At 46.8% G+C, this 21,161-nt stretch overlaps 1 pseudogene; it reads right to left on the minus strand.

The window, feature by feature from the left end:
- LOC114690551 overlaps positions 1–21,161 on the minus strand; it is a 56,793-nt pseudogene that overhangs the window by 28,955 nt on the left and 6,677 nt on the right.

The following is a 21,161-nucleotide window of genomic DNA, read 5'->3' on the forward strand; positions in this document are numbered from 1 at the left end:
TTGGAAAACAAAACAACAAAATTAAGTCAAGGCCAGTGAGAGGGATCAGTGGGCAAGGACATTTTGCCACCAACCCTAATTAATTATTTGAGTTCAGGCCCTGAAATGGTGAAGAGGAGAACCTGGCACTTGGCTTAGGCAGGAAGAGGTTGAGTTCAAAGTCATCTCCCCTCAAAAAAGCACCCCAAAACAATAACAAAACCCCTAGGAACTGATCTCTAAAGTACATCTCTCATAAAGTCACTTTCCACCAGGCCTGACAACCTGAGTTTGATCCCCAGGACTCACTGGGTGGAAGGAGAGAACCAACTCCTGCAAATTGTCCCCAGACTTCCACATGTACACCCACATACATACACACTCAGTGTGTGCGCACACACATAAATAAATGCAATAAAATTTGATAGGCCAAAGACTTCCACAGTCCTTTCCCTAAAGAAATATGTGGGTTAGGGGTGTGGCTCCATTGGGAGTGCTAGCCTAACATTCAGGGAGCCCTAGGTTGGGTCATCAGCACCACATACAAACAGGATGGTGGTGCATGAGTGTGATCCTACTTGGAAGTAGAGTAAGGAAGATGAGAAATTCAAAGTCATTCTCAGCTCCATAGTGAGTTTGAGGCTAGCCTGGGCTACTAGAGACCCTGTCTCAAACAACAAAACAGAAGTGGTGGCTAATCTTCAGTATTTTAAGGTGAATGATAAATACATGATACACAGATCTGAAAAGAGATTTAATGTGCGAATCAGTAAGAAAGCTATAGCCAAATGATTATATCCTGGAAAAAAGGGATGGACCGGATAAGGGAAAATGATGTGTATACACAGATGCTCAACCTTCGTTTATAATGGGAAAAAAAGCACATCATGGTCCTGTGAGATAGTTTTTCATATCCAATAGCATGGCAACAATTAAAAAGCTGGCAACATCGAGTACTGGTGAGAACAGAGCACAGAAGGCATTCTCATCCCATGCTGTTAAGAGTGTAATTTGGTATAATCACTTTTGCTCTGAGACTCCCACCCCTAGGTATATAATTTAGGGAACCCCTGTCCTTGTGACCAGAAGACATGTATGAGAATGCTCACAACAACGTTATTATGCCAGTCAGCTTATCTATATACACTACATAATTTGTGGTCTGATCACACAGTGGGATGCATTCAGAAAATAAGATCGAGCTCCCCAGAGTCTAGTCATGAGGGGCAGAAGGTGTAAGGCAGATGCACGTGGATGGATGGAGGCCTCTCAGACACAGCAGAAAAAGTGCATGCTGCTCATGGGTTCCATACACAAAGGATAAAAATGGAAAGAAAGCCTGATGAGCCTATGAGACAGAATCATAGTTATTTCTCAGACAAAGGAACCATTTAAGGCATCGGCAGCCTTCTATGTATTAGCTGGGTGATGAGTTTGTGAGAACTCACTTTATCCTCCTTTAAGCTATACGTACACAGTCTAGATACTTTCTGCATACACATTTCTCAATAGAAAAGCAGCAGAACTTTATGTTAAGTGGAAGTAGCCAGTTGGTCACAAAGGACCACATATTGTATAATGCCATGTGTGTGAAATGCCAGACTAGGAAAATGTATTGAAACCTAGAGGAGATTAGTGGTTGTCTACAGCGGTGGAGGTGAGGGAGCGACAAGGAGAGCTAATGGGCCCAGAGCTTCTTTGGGAGAGAGGAAAGCATTCTAAAACGGATTGTGGTGGTGGTTGCCTAACTGTGAAAATCCTAAAATCCATGGGATTGTATGCTTCAAAAGGGCAAATTACATGTTATGGGAATTATATCTCAACAAAGCTCCCATTTAAGAGTAGGTAGGAAAGCGGGGGGGGGGGGGGGGGGGCACAGAAAGCATTTTGATGGGTGATGATATGGTGAAGCTGACGAAGGGGAGACTATGTCAGGGACTCTCAAATTTGAACGTGTATCCACATCACCTGCAGGCCTCAACAGTCTGCTTGGCTCTATTCATAGATTTTTTTTTCTAGGTCTGGAGTGGGATCAGGAATCTGCCTGTCTAACATGCTTGATGCTTTTGCCTAGGGGCTATACTGGAAAGAGCACGTGCCTAATGGATGGGGGGTGGGTAGATGAATGGGTTAGGTGTCTGTGGGGAGTGGATAGGTAAATGTTAAGTGTCTAAATAGGTTGGGGTTGGGGTCTGGAGTGATGGCTCCATGGGTAAGAGTTTGCTACCCACCTATGAACATCGGAGTTCAGATATCATCGCCTATGTGAAAAGCGGGTTGTGGCCACATGGGCTGTAACCACAGTCCTGTGGATGGTGGAGACAGGAAGGCTACGAGGATTGATAGCCACCAGCCTAACTCCAGGTCCAGTAACTCCAAAGAGAGTGAGATAGAGGGTGATAGAGCAAGACATCCAACATCCTCCTCTGGCTTCTGCAAGCGCATGCGCGCGCGCGCGCGCACACACACACACACACGCATATACATACGCACACACAGAAATGAATACAATTAAGTAAATGGAGTAATGGATGAAGAGATGAATACAGATGATCGGATGGCTGACGTCTTTCTATCTGGGTCATCCCCCACTGGCTATGCAGTGGCTGACAAGGGACCACTACCCTGAACTTCATTTCCATCACGTGTGAAATGTGTGTGAATGACCAGATGTGGTGCTTGGGCCTGTGACTCTAGCACATGGCAGCCTGAGGGAGGGGGGGGACCATGAGATCAAGGCCATCTCGTATCACCCTAGTGAGATCCTGCCTAAAAGCAACTGGGGGGAATGTTTATGAATGTTCTATGAGCTAATTCCCTTGGAAGAGCCTAGCAGCACACACACGGGCTGCTTTACTTGCTGGATTCTGACTGTTACCATCATATATCACCGGGCTGTGCTGGTGGTTGACACGAGAGGCTTGTAGTTTGATCCATCTGGTTTCCATAGTGGCCCATGCTGACTCGAACTGGATCAGGTCCTTAAATTTGGGCATCATGGTACAGGAAAGGAAGATGACGCACAGCCCATACTTTTGGCGATACTGCTGTCTCTAAAACAATAACCACAGACACACACACATCCTCAGTACATAAGGGATGAGCATGGCTATCCTGAAAGGCAGGGACAGGAGGACAAGTACCCTGTTTTTTTTCCCCCTAAAGTGTTCCGCGCTCCACTTGGGGATGAACTAGATCATTACTGAAATCTTGCACTGGCCGATCCAAGTACAGCGGCTCCCAGTATCCCCATCACCGGACCTACCCCACCCAGCTGGATCATTCCTTCCCTCTCTGAAACTGGGCAGGAGGGTCTCTTTTGTGGTTAAGCTTGGCTCTGAGTTGGGACAAGTAGAGTTCAAACACACACCAAATAGGGCAGATGTTAGCAATAAAAATGAGCGGCTGTTGTGTGGACAGAGGACCAGGCAAGTGGGTGGCATGGTGGAAATAGACATAGTTAGGGGACAGCTGGCAGCTGAGGCAGAAGTGGAAAGGGGCAGCCTTTCTGGAAAAGGGAGGGGGATTTGATGACAGCCACCAAGAGCATGGTAGTGTGTGTGTGTGTGTGTGTGTGTAATGTGCGCGTGTGTGTACATGTGCGTGTGTGTGTGCACGTGCGCATGTACACACCACCACAACACACACACACACACACACACACTCTCAAGATCTCTGATCTCTTTTCCTCTCCTCCTGTCCGGGCCATCGTGTCATGTTAGGCTCCATACCCGGCTCTCATCTCTTTCCATCCACTACTCTTCCTGGGCCATGGTTCCTAGGACCACGGATTCAATCATGACCGTCCTTGTCCCCGGGTTTACGATCTCCCTTTTCACTTGCCTTCGTCAGGAGCCCATCTCTGCGCTGACCCTGTTGACCATGCTGTCACCGAGGCAGAAAATGGCACAAGCTTAGCGGAGTCAGCCTCACTTTTGTCTTTTTTTTTTTCAGGGGCCTCTGGACCCTGTCTTCTCCTGCTCTCCTCTGCTGAGACTCTACCCTTCTTTCTATTGGCTGAGCTACCTCTCCTCCAATCTGTTGCTCATCCTGGTCCTCCAGCCCAGTGGTTCTCAAGCGCCCTAATGCTGTGACCCTTTAATACAGTTCCTCATGTGTGGTGACCCCCACAACCATACAATTAATTCCGTTGCTTCTTCATAACTGTAATTTTGCTACTTTTTATGAATCCTAATGTATATATCTGTGTTTTCCGATGGTTTTAGGCCACCTGTGAAAGGGTCGTTTGGCCCCCAGGGGGTCACGACCCACAAGTTGAGAACCATTGCTCTGCTCCTCCTGTGCAAGGGGGGGGGCAGGTCTCCACTGGTTTTAGGAAGGAATTCAAATGCCTTAAATCCTCTTACAAAGCCCTGAGGAATGAGGCTGTGAATGAGCCTTCTTCCTCCTTAGAAAGCAGGTTTCCAGAGCTGAAGCCCTGTGTTTCCAGGGTCTGGGACCACTAGGGATTGAAATGAAAACCCTGGAAGGTGCTTGGGAATCCTGGTCAAGCACCCTGATATTTCCAACAGACTGGTGGCCAATGCCTCTTGCAGTGTCAGAAACTGGGGTTCACAATAGAGCTGCGGATGCAGAGAAACTGCATGTTTTTTTCCCCTGGGTTGCCTGTTTTCTGTGATTACCTCTATCTGGGCCACTTCCCGAGACAGATCCATTATCACAGAGTCTTGGTGAGACTTTAGCTGGGTGATTATCTCCACGAAGATTCGGCCTCGATAAGTTAAACCATCCTTAACAGCATCAAGGATACACTAGAGCAACAGAGAGAGAGGTGCTCAGAAGGAGAGAGAGAGAGAGAGAGAGAGAGAGAGAGAGAGAGAGAGAGAGGAAAGAAGAAAGAAAGAAGAAAGAAAGAAAGAAAGAAAGAAAGAAAGAAAGAAAGAAAGAAAAAAAAAGAAAAAGTAAACGAATGTCCCTGGAGCCCACGCAGCAAAGGCAAGACTCTCCAGGGACAGTCTGCTTGGGATAGGCTCCAACCACAGCCCTACTAAAGAATCCCAGGTCACCAAGATGCCTCTGGATCCTGACCCCTCTTGCACTCTTCCCACCCACCATTCCTTGTTCATACGTTTTGCCTGCCAAGCTGACCTGGAGGATTTTGAACTACACAGATGTCAAGGGCTTAGAGGGGATGGCCATCACCAGAGTGAGTGTTCCCAACCTGGCCAATCAAGCTATGCCCCTGCCTCCTTGTCAAGAGCGATTGGTCCAAGAACAACACAGATGCCGAAAGAGGCCAACCAGAGTGCTTCCTGGCCTTGTGGGCAGATTCCCAGCAAGAACCGCTATGGTAGGAGACAAAGGCCAAGGAGCCACCCATAGAGCTGGGGAAGGAGAGGCCGAGCTGTTGGCAGTGAAGGACTCCTCCTCTCACAAACTCCCTGTCCGCATCTTTAAGGCCCCACACTTTCCCCTCTTTTATTTTTATTTTTGCCTATGTGTTGAGGGGTGGGGTGCCATGGCATCAGAATGGAGAGGTCAGCTTTCAGAAGTCGGCTCTCTCCTATGGGTTCAGCATTGAACTCAGGTCATCAGGTGTGTAGTAAGCATCTTCAATGGTTGAGCCAACTTGCCAGTCCCATCTTTTTTCTTTTCTTTTTCCTTTTTTTTTCTTTTCCTTTCCTTTTCTTTCCTCCCTCCCTCCTTCCTTCCATCCTTTCTTCCTTTCTCTCTCTTTTTTCTTTCTTTTCTTTCTCCTTCTTCTTTCCTTCTTTCCTTCCTTCTTCCTTCCTTCCTTCCTTCTTCCTTCTTCCTTCTTTTTCTCTGTCTCTTCTGATAAGGAACTGCTATGTAGCCCAACTAGCTTCAAACTCATAATCTCCTTGCATTAGCCTCTGAGTGCTCCCATTTTTGATTAAGCTAATCCGAGTTGAGTTTCCAGCATTAATCAGCATCTTGAGCAACCTTGCACTTTTTTTTTCTTCACCAGTGTGCCTTACCCTGTGGGAAACCTTACCAAGGTTTCCTCTTCAGTGCCCTACCTCAGTGACCATCTAGAGCACCCCATTTGTCCTTTTCTGGTACCACGGCTTAGGACCCTTGTATATTGATGTATATATTATATGAGGACCCTTGTATGTATTATGGCTATTTCTGTACCCATGTCCATCCTCTCCTAGAAGGGGATGGACAGAGGCCAGACAGTCCTCCCTGGATATTTCCAAGTCTCTATTGCTTCACACACAGTCAACTTTATCTCTATTGTTCCCCCAAATTGACAGGAAAAACTTACAGTGCCTTTCTCTGGGGTCCTAAAAGGGGCCTTTTTACCCCCACGGAGAGTCAGGAAGCTGGGGCCAAAGCAGGGCAGGAAGCCAGAGTACATTCCTGGAAGGAGAGCATGTGAGAGAGTGCTGGGGGGCTCAGGAGGGAGGGGGGCCATGGGAGGGGCCCCAGGCTTTGCTTGCCTTGGATCTCCTCGCCAGTGGACGAGATCTGGTTGAGCACAAGCTGGCAGAGCCAATCTCTTCCGGCAATCACGTTTGGAGCTAGAAGACACACTGCAGGCTGAGCCCCTGGCCCAGCTCTGTCTCTGCCTTCCCAGAGCACGGGTCTACTGCTAGTCCATGGGCTCACCAGTCCAAGACTCTGAACTTGATGTAGCTAGACAGGCAGGGCAGCTGCAAGGGAAGGTGGGAGGCACAATGAAGACAGAATGGCGTGGCGTGGTCCTCAGAGGGAACCTCGCAAGCCGTTGGGAAGGCCTGCCTCAGTTCCAGTCAATCACCGACAAGCCAAATTCATCACCGTGCTGGGGCACTTTTGATTTCCGGGATTCCCGCTTTTTGTTTTATTTTCCAGAGACAGGGTTTCTCTGTGTAACAGCACTGGCTGTCCTGGAACTTGCTTTGTGGACCACCAGGCTGGCCTTGAACTCACAGAGATCCGCCTGCCTCTGCCTCCCAGGTGCTGGATTACAGGTGTGCACCACCACTGCCTGGCTCAGGCTTCTCACTTATTAAGGACTGCTGGCAGGGCCCTGAGATGATACATCGCTTTGTATTCATTTTGTTTTAAAATTTACTTTGTGTATATGAGTGTTTGCATATGTCTTTGTATATCATAACATGTATGTCTTGTATGTCTTGTATTCTTGATATTAACATGGACCCGTTTGTTTAAACTTCAGGACCAGGGCTGGTGAGATGGACCAGTGGGCGAAAGGGATTGCCGTGTAAGTCCAATGACCTGAGGTCAACCTCTTGGAACCTCCCACGTAAGTAAAGAACCAGCTTCCTCAAAGTGTTCGACCTCTACACATGCACCCTGGCACATGCATGCCCACACACATACACAGGTGCCATGTGGGTGCTGGAACTGAATCCAGGTCCTCTGCAAGAGCAGTAAGTGCTCTTTAAAAAAAAAAATTTTTTTAATTCACTTTACATACCAACCACAGATCCCCCTCCTCCTGTTCCCTACCACCTTCCCTCTCCCCCACCACCTCTCATCCCCTCCTCCAGCTGGGTAAGTTTCCCATGGGTGGGGGACAGCTAAGCCTGGTGCACTCTCGGTTGAGGATGACCAAGCTCCCTGCCATAACTGCTTAACCATTGAGATATTTTTTCCAGCCCATGCCTGTTTTCTTTTTAATGTGGGTAAAAGGGCACATAAATTTCTGGAATTCGTTGTCCATCTCCCAGTTACTGTTCTCTACTGGATCGAGTAGCAAATCTGCTTCCTCATGTTTCCTACCAGGCAGAGCCTCTTTTGCTGAGCTTCGTGGCCCTAGCCTCTATCCACACCACTAACCCAGAATGTCCCTCTTGAATTCGAGGAAGGGGAGGGAGGGTGTGATGGGGCAGCCGTACCTGAATCTGGAAGGTGAGGATTTGGTTCCATACTGGGCTGTCATTCTGGGCCTGTGTATGTGTCCTGAGCTGAGAACGTCCCGAGACTCAGTCAGTGCCAACCTGTCCCCTCCTCCTGCTACTGGCCTTCCTTTTCCCACCTCCCCGTCTGTCCACAGGCGGACACTGCGGACAGTTTCTGCAGCACCCCGGGGAGGGGCTAATTCCCAACCTCGGCCTAAAGTTATCCTTTGACAGTAATTTCTCCACAGCCCCTGCTTCTTTCCTCTTGACTCTCTATCCTAAAGTGCTTGCCTCCTCGCCCTCCTTTTTAGCAGTGTTGGGGACTGAAAGACCCCCCCACCCCCATTTCACATGCTGGGTAAGCGCTCACGCTGAGCAATACCTCCCTTTTTTGTTTTCTGTGATGCTTTTCTTGTTTGGGGTTTTGGTTTTTAAATTTACTTATTTTATGTGGATGATTTGCTTGCGTGCATGTCTGTGCAGCCCAGACATTTTGCCAGTGCCAGAGGAGGCCAGAGGAGAGTGTTAGCTCACCCGGAACTGGAGTGTCAGGCGGTTGTGAGCTACCGTGCTGCTGCTGCAATTAAACCCGGGTCCTCCGGAAGAGCAATCAGTAATCTTGAACTGCAGAAGCCAGCCCTAATTTGTTTTGTTTTGAGACAGGGTTCCACTAGTCCTGGCTGGCCTAGACCTCACCATATTTACCAGCTCTGGCCTGGAATTGGCAGTGATCTTCCCATGTCCCAAATAGCACTGCCAACCTTGTTACATGAGGCATATGCAAAAGTTTTGTTAGAGCAATTCAATAGAAATATGGCCAAAAGTATGGCTAGTGGCAATAGCAACCCCTCTCCTCCCTTTTAAAACTGAAACTTGTCTCATGTAGTCAAGGCTAGCCTCTAACTCCTGATCCCCCTGTGTCTCCCTCCCAAGTGCTGGGGTTCAGGCATGTACTACTTTGTCTGACTAGCATACATTATTTTATTTATTTTATTATTTTTTTTTTGAGATAGGGTATCATTGTGTAGCCCTGGCTAGCCTGGAACTCACTATATGTAGACCAGGCTGGCCTCAGACTGGGGTCCTGCTCTCTAGCCCTCTCTCTTCATATGCACTGCTTTCCCTAGGTGCCGCTTTCTCTAGGTGTCAGGCCCTATCCGTACCTACCTTGTCCCGATTAGTTCCACCTCCAAGGCAGTAGCAGCTGACTGGTGCTTCTCTAGACAGGAGGTTATAAGGACTTCTGAGACAGAGGCATCTATTTTTAAAAGGGTTGGGAAGAGGAAATGGGAAACTGAACAACCTTTTTACCCTCCCTCCCAATTAAGCTGGGTTTCCCTCTGAGCAGAGTCTTCCAATATACCATGGTCCAGTGTACATGCATGCTTCCTCTCTCCTCTTCCTCTCTCTCTCTCTCTCTCTCTCGTGTGTGTGTGTGTGGTGTGTGTGTGTGTGGTGTGTACATACAGAATGTCTTAGAGAACCTGGACACCAAAACCAGGCCAATGCTGGAGCCTTGAAAAGATATCTATCAGAATTTTAAGAAACAATTTTACTCAGGTATGGTGGTGCACACCTTTAATCCCAGCACTCGGGATGCAGAGGCAGGTGATCTCTGAGTTCGAGGCCAGCCTGGTCTACAAACGAGTTCCAGGACAGCCAGGGTTACACAGAGAAACCCTGTCTCGAAAAAGAAATAGTTGTGATTTCAGTGTCACTCCATCCCTCATTCCAAACCTTAGGCTGGTTAAAAAAAAAAAAAAGAGGAAATCTGGTACAGATTCGCAGTGCCCATGCACAGGACCCTGTAGTTCCTCCTCCCCGCCCACGGACTCTAACTGAAATGATGAAGGTCCTCTGCACGTAGATGAAAACTGTAAGTAAGCCAGGCTGATTGGGACGGCCTTCGACTTGAAGATCTGGACCTGGTGTCCCAGCCTCGTAGGGCAGCTTTTGATCTACCTGGAGACACCAGAGAGTTGGACAGGGTCAGGGTCAGAGCAGGGCACAGTCAAGTTCACCCACTTTTGATTTTTCCCAACTTCCCGCTTGATGCAGGGAGAGTGGACAACCCCTTGATGACCCACTGAACAAAGGAGGTGTAGACCAATGGCACTCAGAGGTACCCAGGGAAGGAAGCAGCCAGTAAGAAATATTCCTGGGATTGGGGCAGGGGCAACCTCACCAGCGCCTGGTCTCCCATGCCAAGGGCACAGATGGTGACTTTCAGGTAGCCTCTCACACCACTGACGTCTTATTTCGCTGGCAAGCCTAACCATTTCCTTAGGAGTGTGTGACCTGGGGAGCAGAGCCAAAGGAGAGACCTCCAGTCTCCAGCTCTCTCTCCTGAAAACAGCTTTTGTTTGTAGGGAAAAATGGGGCAGGTAATGTCTCATATACTCTGGCTCTCATCTAATGGCAGAGAAGAACAAAGTCCCCTCTGCCACTAAGCAATGATGGCACACTCACAAGCCTGCCAACTAGAGTCTGTGGACACAGGGATCCTCCCTGGCCCCCTGATGTTGTGATTGACCAGGCCTGGTGCCAGGCATATGGAGGCAAGCAGCTCTCCACCCCTCCATCCAGTCTCAGCCTGGTGTCTATGTTATGGCTGGCTCGTGGTAAATTTCCCCACTACAGTCTCAATCTCACGTAGAACGGTGGTTACAAGAGCTGGGATGGGTAGGATGAAGAGAATAGAGAGAGGATGGTGAGTGGGTACAGATGTGGTGGGATAAGAAGAAATAGGTTCTCTACAGCAAAGTAATGATGATCGACAATAATTGTCTATTTCAATGGTAGAATATTGAACGTTCTCAATACAAAGAAATGATAGCAAGTGTGAGACCATCTGGGTATATAAGATCTTGTCTCAAAAAAACAAAACAAAATGCCAGTGAATGCAGAGACCCAGAGCTGGCAAGACGCTGAGAGATGGTGACCCTGGGGCTCAGCTTAAACAAGACATTCCATCCTTCTAATGTCCTTCTAAAGGTCGAGAGACATTGCAGAAGAGAGGCAGGAAGAGGCTGAAGACGGAGAGATGGGCCGAGAACTGCCACCCCTGGGCACAGCACGACCATTATGATCATGAACTCACTGCAGCTGTAGTTTAGCAGCTCGGAATCTGGGCAAGACTGGCTCTGTTAACCATCAGTCACGGATGGAGGAGGGGCTCATGGGTTCCTGTCCCTCGCTGCTGAACTATTGGCTGCTGATAGACTTCGAGGGGTGGGAACCCTGTCTTTAGCTGTGCCCCTAGCACTGAGCCCACCAGCGCCAATGGATAGCTCTACACCCATGGCCACACAGATGGTGCTGTGTGAGTTCAGTGGATCCTAAAACTACCTATGTGTGAGAGGGATAAGAGGGTTGGGTAAGAGGATAATCAGCAAGCATTACGTGTGTGTGTGTGTGTGTTGTGTGGTGTGTGTGTGTTGTGTAAAACTGTCAAAGAACACATTTAATTTATATATACAAGTATGCTTTTAAAAAGCATGTATGGGCATCTGCCTGTGATCCCAGGAGGCAGAGGCCAGTCATGAGTTCTAGCTATCCTGGCTTCACATAAGAGCCAGCCTCAAGAAAAACAACACAACAAGTTTGAAAAACAAAGCTGTGTCTTCTGTCCTGGCTTCACATATTTAGAAATATAGAGCCAGCGTGATGTGCGCACGCCTTTAATCCCAGCACCTCAGGAGGCCAGCCAGTGATCTCTGTGAGTTCAAGCCAGCCTGGGCTACCAAGTGAGTTCCAGGAAAGGCGCAAAGCTACACAGAGAAACCCTGTCTCGAAAAACCAAAAAAAAAAAAAAAAAAAAGAAATATAGGTTACAGTTCTCAATAACAGTATAGCATTTGACCCTCCAAAAAGTGAACTTTCAGAGAAGAGATTAATTAGGATAAGTTATTATAAAATATACCATAAAGTAGAGTACAATATTTCAAGCATGATAGTAACTCATAGTCTGTATATTCTCTCTCATTTGCTGGGACTCTGGGGATTTTGACTCCTGGTCTACTTTTTCTCAAAAGCACAAATACTTGAAATAACTGTCACCTACCTGGGAATGGAGATAAACCCAATGTCCGTCTGAAAAGATAAGAGTAAATCAAAGATTAGTTAATAGCCTTTTTGTTGTTGTTTATATTTTCAAACAGGTTTCACTATGTAGCTCTGACTGTCCTGTAACTCACTATGTAGACCAGGCTGCTTTGAACTCACAAAAGATCAGCCTGCCTCTGCCGAGATAAAAGGCATCCATTACCATGCCCAGCAAGCTTGCATCTTAAGTGTCCCCCCAAAGACCATGCCTTGAAGCTCGTCCAACCTGTTCCTATGTGGAGGGGGTGGAGCCTTCAAGAGTTGGGACATAGTGAGAGAATTTAAGTCATTGGTAAGCACTCTTTTGGAGGAGATTTGGGCAACCCATTCTCTCCCTTTTATATTTCTATTTGCTCAGCCATATTCTTTTTTTTTTTTTTTTTTTTTTTATAATGTGCTACCACAGCCCAAACAACAGGACTAACATCTGCAACTGTGCGCCAAAGTAAACCCTTTCTTATAATATATTATATCACAGGCATTTGTTTAGTGAGGAAAGTTGTGTAGCACAAGCTAACACAAAGATGTGCAATTCCAACTAACCGAGTGGCATACTAGACCAGCTGCTGAGTGTGGCTTAATCAGAACTCTGTCTTCAGAAAAAACTGGCAGACCATTGTCCTCTCATATAGAGAGGCTGCTGAGTTGGAAAAGATGTCCTGAAGGCTTAACAGTTACTAAGTGAGATGCTGAAACATCTAGAATACACACTCAACTCTTCCCGTCCCTGGGTAGGAAGGGCATCTCCATGCTAGGATGAGGATGATGAAATGGTAGCCTGGCAAAGAGACTATGGTGCTTTCCTTCCTCCTAGGAGAAGGTATCAGCCTGGGACCTAAGGATGTGATACAGGATAAGAGGTCAGGCCCATGTCCACTGATCAATAACAGATTCTACCACATAGGCCTGCTTCAAAATCACTCGCCCTCCTGTATTAGTAGCAAAAACTCTTAGACAACAACAAGAAGAAAAAGCATAAAAGCTGGCTAGAGCACTTTCCCAACTTACACAAGCCCTGGGTTCAATCCCAGCAACACCACACACACACACACACACACACACACCACACACACACACACACACATTGTACAACTCATAAAAACACGGACACATTGGACTTGACTAAAATGGCTTTTCTCCTCTTCTAACCCCAGTAGTGTGGAGATTGAACCAGGCACTGTGCATCCCAAGTAAGTCCTTTATTCTGAGCTACATCCCCAGCCCTAGACTTTATCAGAACAGAAGTTTCTTCTTTTTGGTCATGGATACACCATTTAGCTATTGACTGGCGTGATGGTTCACATGTGAAAGTGCTTGCTGTGCTAAGCCTGAAATCCTGAGTTCAATCCCCAGATCTGCAGTATTAAGAGCAAACTTTTTTTTTCCCCCAGAGCTGAGGACCGAACCCAGGGCCTTGTGCTTGCTAGGCAAGCACTCTGCCACTGAGCTAAATCCCCAACCCAAGAACCAACTTCTTAAAGTTGTCCCCCTCCTCTACATATGCACCATGACTTGTTGACTGTGGCACATTCACATACACACACACACACACACACACACACACACACAAATAATAACTAACATACAAATAAAAAAATCTGCTCCACACAATAGAACAGAAGAACACTACCAAACCTTTTTATGAGGCTACAATTACCCTGATACCCAAACCACACAAAGATGCAACAAAGAAAGAGAACTACAGACCAATCTCCCTCATGGACATTGATGCAAAAATACTCAACAAAATATTGGCAAACCGAATCCAAGAATACATCAAAACAATCATCCATCTACGACCAAGTAGGATTCATCCCAGGGATGCAAGGATGGTTCAACATTCGAAAATCAGTCAATATAATACACCATATAAACAAACTGAAAGAAAAAATCCACATGATCATCTCCTTAGATGCTGAAAAAGCCTTTGACAAAATCCAACACCCCTTCATGATAAAGGTCTAGAAAGATCAGGAATAGCAGGAACATTTCTAAACACAATAAAGCAATTTATAGCAAGCCAACAGCAAACATCAAATTAAATGGAGAGAAACTCAAAGTGATACCACTAAATTCAGGAACAAGACAAGGCTGTCCACTCTCCCCATATTTATTCAATATAGTATTAGAAGTTCTAGCTAGAGCAATAAGACAACAAAAGGAGATCAAAGGGATACAAATTGCAAGGAAGAAGTCAAAACTTCACTATTTGCAGATGATATGATAGTATACATAAGTGACCCAAAAACTCTACCAGGAACTCCTACAGCTGATAAACTCAGTAAAGTGGCAGGAACAAGATCAACTCAAAAAAATATGTAGCCCTCCTATACACAAATGATAAAAGGCTGAGAAAGAAGTCAGAGAAACATCACCCTTTACAATAGCCACAATAATATAAAATACCTTGGATAACACTAACTAAACAAGTGAAGGACCTTTTGATGAGAACTTAAATCTCTAAAGAAAGAAATTGAAGAAGATATCAGAAAATGGAAGGATCTCCCATGCTCATGGAAGTAGGATTAACATAGTAAATAGCAATCTTACCAAAAGCAATCTACAGATCAATGCAAATCCCCATCAAATCCCAACACAATTCTTCACAGACTTGGAAAGAAAAATACTCAACTTTATATGAAAAACAAGACCAGGATAGCTAAAAGAATCCCTATACGATAAAGCAACCCTGAGGCATCACCATCCCTGACCTCAAACTCTACTATAGAGTTATAGTAATAAAAACAGCTGGTACTGGTATAAAAACCGACATACGGACCAATGGATCGAATTGAAGACCCTGACATAATCCATGCACATATAACACCTGTTTTTGACAAAGGAGCCAAAACTATAACAATGGAACTCAACAAATGTTGCTGGCATAACTGGAATCTCAATATGTAAAAGATTACAAATAATCCATATCTGTCACCATGCACAAAACTCAGTCCAAGTGGATCAAAGACCTAAACATAAATCCAGTTACACTAAACTTAATAGAAAAGAAAATAGAAGCACTCTTGAACGCATGGCACCGAGACCATTTCCTAAATGAAACACCAACAGCACAGACCCTGAGCACAACAATTAATAAATGGACTCTCGAAACTGAGAAGCTTTTGCAGGGCAAAAGACACAGTCAATGAGACAAAAAGACAGCCAACAGATTGGGAAAAGATCTTCACCAACCCCACATCTGACAGAGATTGATCTCCACAATATATAAAGAACTCAAGAAACTAGACATCAAAGCACTGAACAGTCCAATTAAAAAATGGGCTAAAGAGCTAAACAGAGAATTCACAAAACAAGAACTACAAATGGCTGAAAGACATTTAAAGAAATGCTCAACATCCTTAATCATCAGAGAAATGCAAATCAAAACGACTCTGAGATACGATCAAAAACACCAATGACAACCAATGTTGGAGAGGATGTGGAGCAAAGGGAACACTCCTCCACTGTTGGTGGGAATGTAAACTTGTACAACCACTGTGGAGATCAGTATGGTGGTTTCTCAGAAAATTAGGAATCGAACTACCTCAAGACCCAGCCATCCCACTCTTGAGCATATACCCAAGGAATGCTGATTCATACCATAAAGATACATGCTCAGCTATGTTCATAGCAGCACTATTGTAATAGCTAGAACCTGGAAACAACCTAGATGCCCATCAACGGAAGAATGGATGAAAAAAATGTGGTACATATACACAATGAAGTACTACTCAGCAGAGAAAAACAATGAAAGCATGAAATTTTCAGGCAAATGGATGGAACTAGAAAAATCATCCTGAGTGAGGTAATCCAAACCCAGAAAGACAGTTATGGTATGTACTCACTCATAAGTGGATTCTAGATATAAAATAAAGAACAATCAGACCACAACCCATAGAACCATTGAGGCTATATATATAGCATGGAGGTCCCTAGGACAACTGTGGCTTATAATAAATCTCGGTTTTACTCAATTATTGAAAAAAAAAAAAAGCCAAATGAATGGAAACACATGAACTATGAACCAAAGGCTGAGGGGCCCCCAGCTGGATCAGGCCTCTGAATAGGTGAGACAGTTGATTGGCTTGATCAGTTTGGGAGGCAACTAGGCAGTGGGACCAAGTCCTGTGCTCATTGCATGAGTTGGCTGTTTGAAACCTGAGCTTATGCAGGACGCTTGGCTCAGTCTGGGAGAAGGGACAGACCTGCCTGGACGGAGTCTACCAGGTTGATCGCAGTCCTCAGGGAGGATTTGCCCTGGAGGAGGTGGGAATGGGGGTAGGCTGGTGGTAAGGGGAGGGGGTGGGAGGGGAGAATAGGGGAACCCGTGGCGGATATGTAGAACTGAATGTATTGTAAAATAAAATTAAATTTAAAAAAAATCTGGCGTCTTGGGAGATGCTCAGTTGGTTAAATACTTACTAAACAAACACGAGGACCCAAGTTCAATCCCTAGTACCTACATAGACGCTAAGCATGATACTGACTTCCACAAACACACATGCAAGCACACCCACACACACATGTGCACAAACACATACACACAAAACAATATATAAATAAAAACCCTTCCTCTTTCAAATAAGAACATTAAATTAAATAAAATTACTAAGTTGGCATGGTGGCTCATGTCTGTCATTGCGGCACCTGGAAAACTGAGGCAGGAGGATTGCCATGAGTTTGAGGCCAGCCTGAACTACAGAGTGAGTTCTTGGCCAGTTCTTCACAAGAATATCTTTCCCCGACCTGTCCTCAAAGGCAGCAATCTCTTTCTAGAGTTCCTTAACACCGAAAAGGTGACCTTTTTGGGTGCATAAATGGAAGCAGAGATTTGGCCAGTGTCCACAGTACTGTGCAACCAGGGAACTCAGCGTGGGGCACAATCCTTATTTAAACATGACACACTTTATCCTCACAGTGCTCCACAGATTGCATACATTACTATTGCAGTTATTATTGTTGTTATTGTTAGCATCCTATGGCTGAAGAAGCAGAGGCCGAGAGTAACTTGTCTGAGCATGCTCCCCCACCCCCCACCCCCCACCCCTGCCTAGTCCGTAGGTAGACCCAAGTGTGGATCTGTGTGAAATGCCAAGTGCTTTTCCCTAGCCTGGGCCCTGGAGCCCGGCGTGGGTTTCCATAGACTTTTCCCAGCCTTCTCCTCCATCAGGGCTTACTTGGAATCTTCCAATCTCTGCTTTGGATCTCCATGCTGCAGAGTCCACCACCTGCAAGAAGTTTCTAGAAAGATCTTCTCATTCATGATGCCAATTGCCCCACCCTCTGTGGGAGCAATTGCAAGGATACATCTGGGGGTCTCATGTAGCCCAAGCTGGCCCCAAATTCACTGTGTAGCCAATAATGACTCTGGACTTCTGATACTTCTGCCTCCTCCTCTCACGCTCTGGGGTTCCAGGTGGAGACCACCACACTCATGGCACTTAGTGTTTCCTATGGCCAGTGCTTGCATGTCATTTTTCTTACAGAGTTCTCAGAGGAATCTTGTGAGGTTCATATTTTTAGTTCCATGTCATTGATGGAGATATTGATCAGAGAGATCAATTCACTTGTCCCGGGTCAACACAAAGCAAGCTGTTGCAATTGACTCTCTCAAGTACATACTGTTCTGGTTGTTTCCATTGTGTTTTTGTGCCCAAGAACATGAAAATGCCTAGGGAATAGGTACCTAGTTCCCTTCAGCCCTGGGCTGGGCACCTAGAAGGCCTTGATAAACATCCATTCACCACTGTCACTGGTTCCCTCATGTTGGAGAATGGAGGATGTCACTCTGGTGACAAGAGAATCTAGCTGCCACGTTCACCTAAGCACTTAGCTCAGGCCTGCCAGTTGGCAATCTCTAACACAGGTTGAATGAATGAATGAATGAAGTATTTGGACCACAAGGAGAATGAATGAATGAATGAATGAATGAGGTATTTGGGCCACCAAGGGGAATGAAAGTATTGGAGATTCTGCTTTGGAAACAGAGGAAACAGGTGACTCCATCTCTGAGAATGGGCCCTGAGGCCAACGTGTTTTTCTGTTGCTGAGGTAGGACAAGAAAATGGTCCCATTTATCTGGAGACCAGTTTGGTTCCTTACCTGGATTAAGATGTTCTCCTCAAAAAACTTGGCGGGGACCTCATGAAAATTCTGGAAAGAACGTCTGGAGCAGAGAGAATTGGGGCTGGGGTAGACAGTTTCTTCCCTACTTTATCCCAAGGCCTAGTAAAGATGATGCTCCAGAATAATGTGCGTCTCCCACTGCCCGCTGTGTGCCCTCACTCACTGTGTGCCCATTTCAGTGACTTTCTGCTCATGAACACCCTCACACCCCTCCAGAACCATTCCTAGGCTCCCGGGGTTGTTCTGCCCAAGTCAAGGGTTCCCTAGAGAACCTAGCAGTTCAAAACCCAGTAGCTGCTCCAAGGTGGCCAGTCTGCTCACCCCTTCTCTCTGTGTTAGTTAGCACCTCCTCTCCCCTGTTACTCCCTGCTCGAGTCTTCCATGGCTCTCCAGGGCTCTGTGTGGTGGGACTCTAATCTACAAGTACAGTCCCAACCACACCCTTCACCTACAGGAGAGGGGAATCAAAATGGCTTCTCGCTTCCGAGCCTTCTAATTATCTTTCTCCATCCTCCGGCAAATTCTTTCTTCATGGTTTTTGCCGCCTTTTTCTGAGTCCTCTCCACCGTCCCAGCGCCTGGTCTTGCCAGCTTCCATCTTTACTCATCTAGACACCAACTAGTTTCCCAAGCACCAGCAGCTTCTGTGTCCCGGACCCAATGCTATTGGGCCTTAACGGGATGAGAGTACGTGTCCGGGCTGGTTGTTTTTCACAGCCCACTAACAGTGCTTCCCAGACTCCTGCCCACCCCACTGGGATGGTTTCTGGTTCTCGTGCTGTGCTGCCCTCCGATCCCGAGCTCCTCAAGTGCAGAGTTCTCTGAATGACCCCCTCCTATTTGTCCAACACTGAGCATAATACTTGGGGTTCGGTTGGGTGCTCAGGAAATGCTTGTGGCTTGCAGACAGTCCCCTCAGGAAGCAAGGTTGCCAGCTGCTTCCAGGAAATAATGCCCAGCTCCTGGCTGGCCCGCCTGCCCTCTGTGCCTTGTTCAGCCTACCTCATTGAAGAAGGATTGTTCCGGTCTTGATCCGAGTGAGATGTTGATGCCTGCGATGTTTATCTTCACTACCGGCTTGATGTTGTTGCCCAGGAGCTGTCGGGCTTCAAACACTTCAGCCGAACCTACAGGGGGACACACCGCCGGGAGGAGCCGAACGGTAAGAAGCAGACTTGGGCAGGCGAGGTGCGCACGCCTTTAATCCCAGCACTCGGAGGCAGAGCCAGGAAGATCTCTGTGAGTTCGAGGCCAGCCTGGTCTACAGAGTGAGATCCAGGACAGGCGCCAGAACTACACAGAGAAACCCTGTCTTGAAAAACCAAAACAAAAAGAAGACTTGACACATCAGTTTGAGGCAGAACCTAGCTGACCTAGCTGATGCCCATGAGAGACCTGCCCCTCAGAGACAGAGAGGATATGGGGAGCAGGGTGGGGGTGGGGTGGGGTGGTGGACGACAAACTGTGTGGCCGGTTTGTAAAATAAATTAAAAAATTTAATGATTTAATTAATGAAGAAGAAGAAGAAGCAGGCTTGGGAGCCAGGCAGTGGTGGTGCATGCCATAATTCCAGCATTTGAGGCCAGCTGGTCTACAGAGAGAGTTCAAGACAGCCAAGGAGGTTACACAGAGAAACCTGTCTCAAACCCCGCTCCCCCCCAAAAAAAACAAAAGACAAAAAAAAAAAAAAAAAAAAAAAAAAACAAACCCTAACATATAGGGATTGGTTTACCAAAGCTTTGTCAGCACCTAAGGACCCAAAACGCTGTGACTAATTTTTTAAAATAGCATCTCCCAATGTAGCCAGATGGCCTCAAACTCATTCTACAACCTCAGCTCCCACAGTTAAGGCTCGGCAGGGAGTGAAGACGTGATGAGAGAAGTGAGTTCAGTCCAGTGACAAGACTTGGCTACAGACCGGATGCAGAAAAAGGGGACACTCAAGGCTGCGTCCACCTCCTGAAGTATGTTGGTCAGGAATGGGCAAAAACACGGTAGAAATGCTAGCCAAGTGGTGGGGTCGGAGGGAAGCTGGTGGACATGAGATGGGCTTCCTGAATTCTCCCAGAAGCACGGATCACCCATAGTCCCTTCTCACACAGTTCTCAGCTCGATCATAGCTTCTTTGATCTTGCTTGTGCCTTGCCTTGCTCTGCAACAGCCAAGGGCTCTGGAGAGGTGGGGCTGGTGCCTTCTGCTCTGCGCTCCAGCACCTGACTGAGCCTTCAGAGCTCACAAGCCCCCTCCTAGCCCTCACGAGCAGTCTAGCCCAGCCCACAGATAGGATTTCTCCAGAGTGGTCCCTCAAGAACAGGGGCAGTGGGACCTGAGGATGTGAAGCTGGATCGGAAGCTCTGCTTTCTCCCATGACTTGGAGAAAGGGTGGGGATGGTGTGGAAAAGGGCCATAGCGTCAGGCAGGTCTACACAGGCTTCTGGTTTCTCACCTGAAAGTGCTGAGGCTTGGAAGCCAGGGCCCTGTGCATGGTGAGGCTGGGGACCATGGGTTTCTGCTGGGTCACCTTATTTGCAGTTGAGTCCAGGAGTTCTTCATTGCCTAAGGAAAAAGTCCAGGTGGCCGTTTAGGGAGCTATCAGGCCTTCCCTCCTAATAATACCGCCTCCAGAGACCTACTCCTGAAAAGACACTTGATCCTGATGGGGCAGATGTATTTCCCTGAACTCCATAAATGGGCCCCTCATCCTGTGATGTCCCTGGACCCCACTCTTCATACATGGGGGCTCTTGGTAATGGCCTCCTTCTCCTTTCTCTGCCCCTCCCCATTAAGATAAGCCTTATGTCCAGAGATGAGAAATGGAGATGGGGAGATGGGTGGCTGTGCTGGTTAGTTTTTGTCTTAAAACAAACCTAGAGTCATCTGGGAAGAGAGAACCTTAATTGAGAGATTGCCGCTATCAGAATGCATGTAAGCAAGTCTATGGGAAATTTTCCTGATTAATGATGGTTGGGGGAGGGCCCAGCCCACTATGGATGGTTCACCCTGGAAGGTGGTCCTGGGGTTGTATAAGAAAATCAACCTGGGCTGGGCAGTGGTGGCGCACCTTTTTAATCCTAGTCCTCGGAGGCACGAGCCAGGCAGATCTCTGTGAGTTTGAGGC

This window comes from Peromyscus leucopus, unplaced genomic scaffold (assembly GCF_004664715.2).
Source record: "Peromyscus leucopus breed LL Stock unplaced genomic scaffold, UCI_PerLeu_2.1 scaffold_150, whole genome shotgun sequence".
Taxonomy (NCBI): domain Eukaryota; kingdom Metazoa; phylum Chordata; class Mammalia; order Rodentia; family Cricetidae; genus Peromyscus; species Peromyscus leucopus.